Source organism: Anguilla rostrata, chromosome 3, assembly GCF_018555375.3.
Source record: "Anguilla rostrata isolate EN2019 chromosome 3, ASM1855537v3, whole genome shotgun sequence".
NCBI lineage: Eukaryota > Metazoa > Chordata > Actinopteri > Anguilliformes > Anguillidae > Anguilla > Anguilla rostrata.
Genome location: NC_057935.1, coordinates 30,056,846 through 30,070,122, shown reverse-complemented (window position 1 = coordinate 30,070,122; position 13,277 = coordinate 30,056,846). Strand labels below are relative to the sequence as shown.

Here is a 13,277-nt window from a genome sequence, read left to right as displayed (position 1 = left end):
ACGCATTGCATAGCTATGTCATGGTGCTGCACTAACAAAGTCACAGACTGGTAAACCTCCGGTTGAAGGATTGAATCCCGCCTCGCCCTCAGGCAGATAATTTCCCCTTTTACACCAACATTTTCTTACGCTTATATTTGCTTTACCAAAACTCACTCTCGGCCACCCATATGCATTTCATGACGGCAAATGTATTCCTTTTATTAAAAAGTTACACCAGTTCACCACTGTGCCATTTCTACTAACTATATTTCTCCACTTCAATGTGTTCCATGAGACAATTCAAAATATTTGACACTTTGATCTGACACAAAGTTTGCATGACATTGTAAAATGGTAAGATTACAAAACACAGGGCCAAGTGACTTGAATGAATTGAGGAAATATTGGGTAGCATTGCTTTGGAATACATCTTATTTAATTTGGGTGAGGCAAGACAGCCTATATTGTTTGTAGTACCGTAACTTGGCGTCATTTTGATACCAATACTTTTAATGGCAGGCCTGGATTTTGGCAGTCTGAATGAATGAGTTATAGACGGTGTATGTCTTGTATGTGTGAGTAACTTGGCATTTTTGTACGTTGAAAACTTGTTTTTTATGAGATAAATATACCTAAAGGCTATATGTATGAAGTTGGTTTTTCACATTTAGACAGTTTATTATGTGTATTTTTACAGGACTTACATTTTAATAGGTAACAATGTCCAGTTCTCTCTTATAAATTACGAAGTAAATACAATAGCGGTTCAGGTGGTCGATAAGGTGCTCTCGCTCTAACATTACTTTCGCTAGAGAGGGGCTCAAGGTTCTTAGCTATGCCCTAAAGTTTTGTAGGGAAAGAAATGCCTTCTAGTTCTAAAAATGTTCTAAAAAAACCCAAAATGTCTAAAGTATGCATTGCTGTAAATCACAACAAATTCACGTATTTCACTACAAATCAACTGTTTTTACTCAAGAAACTCACTGTTGCATCATTTTCAAGTGGTAATTACAAGCTTTCCGTCAGTACAGTGGTCTAACATATCTAGGGGTCGAGAAACATATCAAAAATCTCTCCAAAATTAAATAAAATGCTTTTTGTCCATTATAAAGCATATAAATGAGCCCCTTATGAAGGTTTAAGATGAAACATTGCTATCAGATTAAAAAAATAATGCAAAGATATTGTCACACAATGCAGTGCAGTACCTAAATATGTATTTTAACTCTTGTATGTATTTCTATACTCTGTACTCTCGTATGTTTTCTCGTATGGGGATGAGACGACATGAAAACAATTTTCAACCATCCACCACATTTTGGCAGTGTTCCAACTCTCACGTCATCACTGTTGCATGCTTCACAAAAACTATTACACTCCTAACTAACGCTTACATTACAGTGTGACATATCCACATTATACAATACCACTAACCTATTTAAATGGTGGCGCTGTGAAACTCCATATTTGGCATAGTTGCCGTGTATCGTCTACTAATGAAACTAAAACAACGCGTTTCTGTTTTTAACGCATACTTTGGTCGCAGTAGCACTGAATGTCTGAGTTCAGTAATCTGGGCATGCCGGCATGCCGACCACTAGGGGGCTTGCGCGAAGGGGTTAATAGATCAGAAACGTAATGTCCACAAGGGTTGACCTCATTTTCGAATTCACGGTTTATTAAAAACCTGGTTTATTAACAACCTTTAAGTTGAAGCCTGTTCAACATATTAATAAGCATAGGCCTATAGTGCAACAACACTAAACAATAGAAAAATATATTAAATATATTTCAAAAATTGTCAACTGTACAATTGTAAACTAAATAATCTTTAAACAAGTCTTTCACGTTTAAATATATCTAAAAACAACACATTTTAATAACAATACAGCATTTTCCTATAATAAAATATTTCCAAATTAGTACACCTATTGCTACTGAAGTGAACTGAATCAAAGCTTGCCCTGTATCAAATAGGATGAATGCACAAGCAAACGTCACTTGACTTCGCTACCTTAGTTGCTTCTGCCATCTAGCGAAGATTCTACCAAATTACATCTTTCATCCTCTCAATCAGTAATGTGGGAGACACGTTGCCCTGGCTTTTACATTTGACCTAAAAGTACCGAACGTCGGAAAATTCTAATACCAAACCGTTTTTTTGTTTTGTTTTTTTTTTTTTTTTAAGTACCAAAAAAGTGCTGAAGTTTCGGTATACCATGCAACACTACGTCAGACACGTATTCCAATCCATTGCTCAGCTTAGCAGAGAATGCACATTTCAGAGCGCTTCAGAGACAGATAGAATAAGAATACATTTTTCAAATAATAAATACGACATTGAAAAAAACATGCTACCTGCGTGCTGCCCGCAGAGTACTGTATTATTTATTTTGACATTGGCAGACGACAGCCTAAATTGCGTCTTTTGTTTATATTCAATATTAGTAATTGCAGCGAGAAACTGCAGCTGTAGACACAAGAAATTATCATATTATGGTAGCAATGGAACGTAGCGGACTATATGCTATATTTACCGTCATTGTTTTATTATAACAGCATGTTTTTGCGCGTTTGCAGAGAAACTCAAATACAATCGATAAAAATAGTTCAGCTATTTCTCAGCATAATGATGGACAGGGGTGGGACGATATGAAAACAATTTTCAACCATCCATCATGTTTTGGCAACCTTCCAACACTGTCGTCATCACTGTTGCATGCATCACAAAAACAATTACACTACTAACTAATGCTTACATTACAGTGTGAAATATCCACATTATAGAATACCACTAACCTATGTAAAAACACTCATTTTCATGTCTCGTTTATTTCGTTATTCAGTGAGTAGCGTTTTCACTGCTGTATTGGCATATATCTTAGGGCTATTGTCGGGTTTATCTTGTTGCTGTGACGGAACACGATTTTTGAGTGGTGAAAGAATATTTTTATGAATGCAGATAGATCACATTGTCCATTATGAAGGTCAGACCCTCCCCTCAGTGATAAAAACTAGACCCGACGGTGTCGGATTACTTAGCTGCGTTGCCATGGATGTCTCCTAGCTGCTTGCTGTAAAGGCCTTCACTATGTCGTAACACTTAGATCCCGGCGTGTACGTAGAGCTGCAGCACTTCCACTAACAATTGTTATGGCGGACATAGGTAGTCCCAATTGCAAAGTTGTAGAGCACATTCAGATGCACAGGTCGATGAAGTTTTGTGTTTCTGAATTATGGTGTGGGAGTAATGACCTTTTAAGCATGACCCTTTGTTATAGCTCCACCATCTGGCCGACATAGGTGATGTGTACTACCTGAGTAGTGGAGGGCCATAGGAACCCACCTAGCAAATTTGGGTGGTCTAGGACTTATGGTTGCTGAGCCTCAGACACTTTTAGCGGAGAAAGCTCCCGCGCCGCAACTAAAAAGTCAAAATGGCGGGCAAACAATATGGCAGACATAGGTGGTCCCAATAGGTGGTCTGAGCCTCAGACACTTTTAGCAGAGAAAAATAAGAATAATAATCCTAACAAATACAATAGGGTTCCACCAGCTTCACTGCTTGGACCCCTAATAATAATAATCCTAATAGATACAATAGGGTTCCACGAGCTTCGCTGCTTGGACCCCTAATAATAATAATCCTAACCGATACAATAGGGTTCCACCAGCTTCGCTGCTTGGACCCCTAATTAAAACATGGCAATATTTCCAAAGCTAAAAGCTGTAATGTTGTCAATGGGATGCAATGCAATGGGGTGCTGATTTTAATGCATCCCATTGCACAATTGATAAAATTTTTAAAAATTATACAAAATTAATACCAGCTTATTTAAAAAAATTAATCAACAGATGCAAAACGTCCAAACCTAAAAGCTGTAGTATGGTCATCATAAGTTTACTCCACCGTCCAAGAAAGTAGTATACACGTTGATCGATGGCTTTGACATCTTGCAAGTTTCTTGCCGCTGTACTTTGTAGACGGCTCCTAAACACACGGTGCGCCGACGGATTTCCACAAAGATCAATGTAATTTTGTCGAAAAAGCGGTTGAAGTCGACTGCCTATGTTGCCAGGGTTAACCATTTGGCGTTAGTATCTTATTCTGACGTTTCGTTCGTCAGCTATTGAAGCAGGAAGTCCGAATATCCCAATATAAAACCAACGTTACCAGGTTGTTTTACCACATATACATGAGATCAAAATGTATTTGATCACATGCATATAACAAGTAGTGTCCTGTAAGCTCATATGGGCTGGGCACCCTATAGGGTGTAAGACACTGAAATAAAATAAACAAACAAACCAGGCGTTAGTGCTATTTATTTGTTTGAGCACTATCTAGTACCCCGTGAACGGAATAACACTATTCGTCGTAGCAAATTCGTTTGTTATTCAGAGAGCCTGCTAGCTAGATACAAAAGTTTTGTACTGGCACCAACCAGTTATCTAGACAGTTTGGTTAGCAAATCGTTTTGGAGTTATTCTGATAGTTTGTTTTATACTCAGGTTAAGCTATCGTTATTTTTGCTGCAGTCTATAGTTAGACATTAATGCACAAAGTAATTTTATGAATAACGCGGGTTTATCGCAACTGGTAGGTAATACTTACAACTGCAATGTCTGGCAGTACGGATGGTTTGTCTCAGTAAATGTTGGTCATCCTCTGGATACTCGCTAGCTAATTACGGAGAGGAAATAGCTTGGTAACGGCTGTCTAGCTAGTTCTAGTCAAGGCTTAGAATGGTAGCCAGTTCTTTGTTATAGAGTAAATGCTCGTTCTCGAACAACTCGTTCTTTCTGTACGAATCATTTACGTGAACTAAATGAACTTCAAGCTCTGCGAACCTGGCAATTGGTGCTGGCGGCAATGGGAGACTTCCGGTTATGGTATTTCAAAATAAAAGCTTCTTAAATGAAACGGTGTAAAAGTGTAATTGTGTCGTTTCTCTTCTTATAGCTAATACACTTGGACTTGCACATAGTATGCTCATATATTTAGAAGATTATACCGTAATTCATGTGAAATGAGGCTCCCAGCAATTGTTGCAGGTGTTTTAGTGTAGCCCGAGCATGCATTGCTATACATTCTCAGTTCAGTACCAAATGAAAGGGAATATAGGCCTACATTTAATCTAGCAACATTAGCTGGGAACGTGATTTCATAGAAATGACTGTACAATCTTAAAGATATGGATCTGTAGATGAAATGTACAACCCCTAACATTTTGTAACAATTTTTAGTTTTTGTAGTAATCAGGTGTGCAAATGAGCTGGTACTGAACTGACAGTGTTTGCAATGCATGCACGAGTTACATTAAAACAATATCAACAATTGCTGGGACCTGACCGCATATCACACCTTGCTGGCCTTTCCACAGGTGACTTTCTGGCCGCCTTCGAAGGAATTAAACCTCAGAAGAAAATTAAATAATCTCAGTTTGACGATGGGAAAAGAAGAGAAGGGTCCACAAGAGAACCTGCCTGCAGAAAGCTGGGCAACCTCCACCAGGAGCTTATAGAGGAACATATGCCACGTTCTAGACACATCGGGAACATGGAATTACCCAGTTCCAATTAGGAAAAATGCACTGGAACGCCCTTCCATCTCGGAAATTCCAAGTCGGGAACTGGAGAAAATTTTTAGGCCACGAGATTCCGACATACCGTCATTTGACGTCACATCCAACCTGGCTGCCTACACAGTAAATGGTAAATAAAATAACTGTAACATGTTTTGAAGCTTTTGAGCTTTTCTGCATGGAATGTATTTAGATTAATTAGTATAGGCATCTGCTGGTGGGTTGAACTCATAAAATTACTAGTTAGTAACTTGCTTTTTTAAAGCACATAACAGCTTCGACATTCACCCATGGCGGAAGAAACTGTCGGGTTGGCCTACAAAAATACGTCATCTACGACGCTCCAAGCTCATAAATCCGACCTCCCAAGTTGGAGCTATGAGTTTCCGAGTTTGTCTGGAACGCAGCAATAGAGTTTAGTGGGACCAGAAGCACGTGAGCCAAATGTGAAGAACAGGGGCTGCGTCCGAATTGTCTTTTTTGCTTAGGAAGGTTCCTAACTGAGTGAAATGACCCGGAAGTATCTAAGTGGCAGCCATGATAAGAGCTGTTTGAATTCTCTAAATGCTAAGGAAAGGTGCTTCAATGCTTCCTTTCTTATCTCCTTTAGCATAGGGGACACTGGATCATCCTTTATTAAAAGAAAGGAGATAATTCCATCCCACAATTCCTTGCAGCAGCAACATTTAAAGCGACGCGCCATTCAGCTGTTCACGAAAACAAACGATCAACATGACTGAGTTGTGTGGTGGTTTTTAAGCTATTATATGCATAGGCTTATAATCAGATCATAATCAGCATATTAATCATAACACAGTAATCTGTCTTTCGAGAAAAAGGGATATGAGGAAGGGATATTTAGCCAGATGATGTTTTTAATTCAACGTGTTTGAACCGTAATGATGATATGTACAGTAGTAGATTTGTAGGCCTAACATGTTATGCTTATCTTGCATAAATCTTGCGATTTTTTTTCATACAATCCTACTAATTGGGATTCATGTCGATAAATATGAGTGGACAGGAGGGTGAGCATGAGAAACCATTCTCAATGTGACAACCATTTTGTTTCACTTTTGTGACTGGTAGCCTATATTCCTTTTTTTATTTCAATTCCAACCTTGGGAATGAAGTAATATTTTTCACCGGGTTGTCCACGTTTATATAGTCTGCATGAAACAACATGGAAGAACGCATGGGGCGAAGTATCTAAGATGCGCTTTTAGTAGTCCATCTTCAAAACATTGTAGTTTCACCACGGCAGACCCATGTCAATAACATCCGCCGTCGCATAATTACGTAGCCTAATGTAATGGTGCATTGGGTCGGTCCTTGTCAACTCGGTTATTTCCAAGTTTACCACCACAAAGTTGCACTAGAACGGCCGACCAAGTGGTAAATACCAGTAGTAAACTCGGGCAAGTTCCATGATACCCGAGTTTACGAGTTGTGACGTTTCACTGACCTCACCTTGCCTTCAACATTGGTCGACAACTGGAAATTTATTCTGATACTGTTTCATCTATGAATATAAGATGTTAAAATGATCTTTCAATGTGATCAACTTTAAAATATATTTTTTCTATACAATGTATTGTAACATTGAAATATGATCAATGATTTTATTAATTTTTTTAAAACTGGAAATTTATCGTGACCAACAGTGGGTGATCTCATTGATCCACCTCCTTTACATCCCTAGGGGACATACGTATTGTTCATGTGATAAATTTATCAATTGCCATGACCGCCGAAACGCAAACACCTCGTCAATACGACTTGGTCACGTGATAAATTTCCGACTTTACGAGTTGACGAGTACCGTCCAAATGCACCATAAGTGCAGTCGGATTCTCTTAGCACCGTGCTTGTCTTTTTAAATGCGGCGTTGGGCAGGGTTGTGCGGCGGTGTGGGCATGTCACTGCATGGCCCATTTGTGTGACGTCGTGTTGTGAACTTAAACCCCCCCCCCCCCCATTTCCTGTCCGCTAACTCAAAAAAAATAAATAAATAAAAATAAATAAATGGACACAAACGCAAACCGGAGGAAGCTTCTTGTTATCGTTATTTTGCAGCGTAGACTGCCAGCCAGACGCAGACGTTGAAGCTGGGTACACGAAATAAACCAAGCGAGGACACAACTGGGAGAGTATCATCGTTTGGTCAATGAACTCCATAGTGCAGAGAACATCCTGGTGGAGCAGCCCACTCCACAGAAAGCTGCTTGTCCTTCGGTCGGGGTGGCCAACTGCGAGGAGGAGGTCCGTTGGGCACGGCCACCCCCTCACGGGCAGCGAGCAACGGGACGGGAGGGCCACTGCTACCACTGCAACAAACCGGGGGACGAGGCACACGACTGTCCAGCGCCGGCGCCCAAACCTCCCCCCAGCGGGAAACAAGTCTGGGATGGCCCAGTCAGGAATCCGCCGCCCTGGGACCCAACCCTCCTCAGTCAGGCACAGACCCCTGTGCCCAAACCCAGTCCAGCCCTGCCCACCAGAGCAAAAGTTCCAGCCGGGGGCGGGCCGGCTGGGCAAAGCCAGCGGTTTGTACGTCCACTGCTGGTTGGACGGGCAACCCTGCCAGGCCCTGGTCAACACGGGGGCCACCATCTCTCTGGTGTGGCCGGGGACGCTCCCGAAGACCATGGGCCCACTACCCAGCACTTGGGCGCCGACTACCACTTAGCTACTGTCAGTAACGGGCGAGAAGTTGGGCATGTGAGGCCGGAAGCCGGTCCACGTGAGAGCTGGCGACCGAGAGGAGGTGCACGCGTTCTGGTTAGCTGACATCCATCATTGGCCTGGATCTTCTGACCCGCTGGGGTGCCAGTGTCGATGTGTCAGGGCCCACCATCTCCCTCGGCACAGAGACTGTGGCTCTCCAGAGGAAGAGGAAGACAGCCTGAAGAGCCCACCGCCGAGCAGCTACAGCCCAGCTGCGCATCACGCCTCCTCAGCCCACCATCACCGAACGCAGCTTGCCTGCCCCTCATCGCCCTGCCCCTTTACTGCCACAGCCCACTTCACCTTCCATCGAGACGGCGAGCGCCGTCCATGAGCTGTGGCAATGCAGCTGCGGCGGCCTCGACCCCCACCAATGTCACCTGCTTAAACGCTTGTTAGACGACAATGCTGACCACTTCACTGCACACGATGAGGAGAGCACGCAGACAGGGTTAGTGCAACACGCCATTGACACTGGCAAAGCTGCCCCCATTCGTCTGCTCCCTCACCGGTTGTCGCTATGGGTGGCCGAGGAAAAGGTAAAGGAGATGGCCGCTGCCGGCGTAATAGAGCCATCAAGTAGCCTGTGGGCGGCCCCGGCCGTCTTAGTCCAAAATAAAAGTGGGGGGTGGAGGTTCTGTCTGGACCATAGGCGTCTCAATGCAGTCACGCAGAAAGACTTTTATTGTCTGAAAAATTTATTGACTTTATATTTCCTCATGCAGTTGCCACTGGGGTAAGGCTTCACTCATAGAGGCGAGTTGTTGCCCCTTGCGTTATACTCAGTGAGAACACCGCACCGTTTAAAGTCACTCCACACCGCTGGGGTGTGAATAATTACGAATCATTACGAAGCAGCTATTAACCAGGGCTGGAATCTCGCCCAGACCTCCGTCCCGCGGCTGGATGTATAAATAGAAGGGCTATGTGAGATCACAACACAAAACAAAAAGTTTAAAGTGTTTAAAGTGGCTTTAGTTTATCTAGCTATGCAAAAGAAGAAAAAAAGGCGAAGGAGATGGTACGTTCGCCCTCTAAATCAGAGTAGGATGGAGAATGGAGAGTTTTGTCTGTACATTCGGCAAGTGCGGAGTTTAGACGAGGGTGTCCACTTTCTCGTATTTCTCTTATGTGTGCTAGGCATTTTGATGACTTGCTGAAATGAGTAGCACCATATCTTTGGTAGCACCATTCATCAAACATGCGGGAACTCACAGAATTCCCATCTCTACAGAAGAGAGATTGGCGTTGACTCTCCGTACATTAGCATGTGAAGTCTGCCGTCTGAACTCTCAATTGTGACGTAACCAACCATGTGATATTTGGACCAATAGCTGAGAGGGGGAGGTCGGAGAACAAGAGAGAAGTTTTCCAAAAGTTCTCCCTGGAGGCTGTCGCACACTGCACCGTACAAGCCCACAACACCGCATATTTTTGTTCTTCAGTTGTTCTCATTGCTTTGTTTTGCTGTTTCTTACGAAGTATGCTGCCTACTTTAGTGCTCCATACTACATTACATTACATTTATTTGGCAGACGCTTTTATCCAAAGTGACGTACAAAAAGTGAGTTTCATGGTCATGGACAACTACAAAACACAGGTTCAATAAGATACAATACTTATTTTGTACAGCTATTTCTAGCCAAGAACACGGTTTAGTTCACACAGTGAACACTATTCTGACCTAACCTCTGCAAAGCCAACTAGGCAGAAGAACAAGCTACAGTATTAAGACAAATACAAATGATCAAAAAGTGCTGGGATGGGGGAACATGTAACGAGTGTCATGAAGGTGGGGGGGGGGGGTGGATTTAGAATGAAATACACAGAGTGGTGGTAGTTAGTCCAGGTATAGTCTGAAGAGATGAGTCTTCAGAACATGGCGGAAGATGGGTAGTGAGGGAGAGGTTCGAAGAGGGACAGGGAGTTCGTTCCACCACTGGGGAGCTAGGGTGGAGAAGCTCTGTGATCCCTTTGCTCGGGTGGGAGGGGATACAAGCCCCCCTGCTGCTGCAGAGAGGAGTGGCTGAGCAGGGATATAGGATCGAATCATGTCCTGCAAGTAGATAGGGGCTGTCCTGTTGGCTGCAGTGTAGGCGAGGGTCAGGGCTTTGAACCGGATCCTGGCAGCAACTGGTAGCCAGTGGAGTGATCGCAGCAGAGGAGAATTTGGGAAGGTTGTAGATGTAGATGCTAATTATAAGCCACGCGTAATGCTGGCTTCATGGGTTTTAATGTATACATTATATATAATGCATATTTTAATGACTGTTTAGTTAAATATACATGTATTCACTGTAGCCTTACAGTAGGCCTATAATTCGTTTTAGAAGTGTCTCGGTATGCTGCGACCCTGAGACATCCCTGCCTGCCCTCGCATCTACGATACCATTTGTTTACCTCAAGGGAGTTGTCATCTCTTCTCTGGAGACACTCTCACACCTGCTTGTGTGCATTTACGATATTCCAGTCTGGTGTTTCTCATGTAGTACAACTTTAATGAGTTGATACAATTTAAGTCTTCCTCTCTAATGAGGATGTTTTTTCATTAAACTCATTCTAATCTTACCGAAGTCTCCCGAGTATAAATCTCACTCCTGGATTAGATGCACTAACGCTTATTGAATATACGCTTTCTTGTAAAGCAGATAACGATTGACCACATTCAAACTTTGAGACATAACTGTGGACACTTAAATACCAGATGTAGTCATACACCAAAGATTCACAATTACTCATGAAATTTTGCAGCAATGAGACATGACAAAATTTGAATAGGCTTTAAAAAATGAAACAAAAACCACTTATTCCAATAGATTTTTATTTAATCAAACATCCAAATAAATAATACTAAATAAATACAATCAAATTTCTTCAGCCATTAATGGTGAAATTCACTGGCCATGTCATATTTTGCCCAATAGCAGCTGAAGCACTCATTCTTTTCCAAGATCCTGATGATGACCTTTAAAAACAGAAAACACATGTCACTAGCCACTTATTGTTTATCATGTAACCAATATCAGTCAGCAATAACTCAGCATTCACATCTTACCTCTTGAGGTATTACAACAAAGAGGTAGTCCATCATGCTGAATTCACCTCTGTCAATTTTTTTGTCTTGTCCGGTAGGAGATTCTATCAGCTTCATAAGCTCAACAGTCTAAAGATTTAATACATTTACATATTTAAACAATCTGACATAACTTCTTTTGTATTGTACTTTTCAAAACCCCGGTTACAAGTGCTTTACATTTAGATAATATTAAAGAAAAATGTTAAGCCTCACAAGAACAGAGTAAAACAAATGTCAGATTAATTTACCTGGTTCTCATCAAAATGAAGCATATTTGGCTTCAATCTCAGTTTCAGATTCAGGGATGCCGTGGGATTCTCCCACAGGCACATCCTGTTGGACCTCTTGATGCCTGTTTTTAATTGCTCATGCAAGCTCTGGAATTGAAGTGAGAATAAGATTTATATTCATCAGAGTCAAAACATTTTATAACAATATACAAGGAAGTTCCTTTTCTATAAAGCAATGGCATGCCAACACATTTTATTCTTCACTCATTGCACATTCCATACAGTATAGAGAACACAAGACATACAGTGGACAGAGACTATTTAGACTTAACAATACAGAAAGAAATAGTCAAAAATTTGTAGAATGGTCTATGTCTATGACATGGCTGTATAGAGGTAGCCAGGGTCAGATAGAATATTAATCCATTGTTCCAGGGTTAATGGCATTACTAGGGAAAATGCAAAGACAGCCTATTGACATTATACATATGCAGTACTTATGTGTATATATTTAGTATATTAAGTGCAGATGTCCAATGTAAACATGGTCCAATTTTTATTAATTGTTGATTTATTTTTGACACAAGGGTTCATGTTTAAGAATAGGAATCACCTTTATTTCATCTGCGGATAACAGACCCTGGATGCCATGCGTGTGCAGCAATTCAATGGCCCTGAAACAAGAGAACATTGACCTTTGTTTTTCCAATATAAAAAATTCTTATACAATATAAAACCACCTAGACATTCCACAGACCTTCCCAATTCTCTCTCTTTTTCTCTCACACCCACACACACACAATCCCTGTGCAAGCTCTGAATGGCATATATGAATGTATACATGGTCACCTATTGCAGGCGTCGCTAGCTTCACATCCACAACAGAATGTCCCATGCCTCAAATGAGGATAGGATGGACCAGCACAGTCTGTGTGGGGCCACCCTTCACAGTTGTAGCATTGCACCCATTCGGTGATCTGCAAGTCAGGATACAGCAGCCAGACAAAAGATAAAAACAGTCACTATATTTACATGCAGGCTTGAATCGGACTATCAGTATAAGGAGACTAAAAAGGAGTTGCTCGTTTGTACCCAGTGAACAAAATAGGCTAATTTTTGATATTAGCAGCAAGGCCTCTGGTGGAATGAGCCACAAAGTCCTTGTTGAGGGGATGGACAGAAACACTGGTGGATGAGGGGGCAAAAGGAGATGGGTGGAGGGGAAGTTGTGGTGGGGGGCCACAGGGTTTTTGGTGATTTGCTCTGAGTGGGGGAGGTAGGTATGTGCTCTGACGAGGATTGTCCTAGCTAACATGCAGGAAGTGGTCAGGTATTAGCAAACTGCAAACAGAGAATGCATATCAGGCCAGTGCTATATGTACCATAATTAAACCACCAGTGCAAGCCCAGTGTATACTGATTTATTTATAAATCAATGACAAACTATGTTCTACAGCATATCCACCAATTTACCAACCCAGATATAATTTCTGATTAACAATGTTGTACATTTTAAGCCCTCATAAAATGCCAGTAGTACGGATTCTGATGTAGTCAGCTGAAAGGAACTTCTTAGCTTACAAAGGAGATGATGGAGTAGAATGGGCACATCCAATTTGTTCAGGTGCAGGGCATAAACAATATGTAGAGGAGAAAAGAAAGTGTCTCATGTTTGAA

General features: G+C 41.7%; 1 protein-coding gene across 4 annotated transcripts in view; it reads right to left on the bottom strand.

The window, feature by feature from the left end:
* fastkd1 (FAST kinase domains 1) overlaps positions 1–4,862 on the bottom strand; it is a 97,983-nt gene extending 93,121 nt beyond the window's left edge. For 3 of the 4 annotated variants that reach the window (XR_010329238.1, XM_064329872.1, XM_064329873.1), the window contains exon 1: positions 4,598–4,862. The gene's annotated coding sequence lies outside the window, so the exon portion shown is untranslated. The remainder of the gene's footprint in view (positions 1–4,597) is intronic. The other variant, XM_064329871.1, reaches the window with a different exon arrangement.
* Between the last annotated feature and the right edge of the window lie 8,415 nt (positions 4,863–13,277).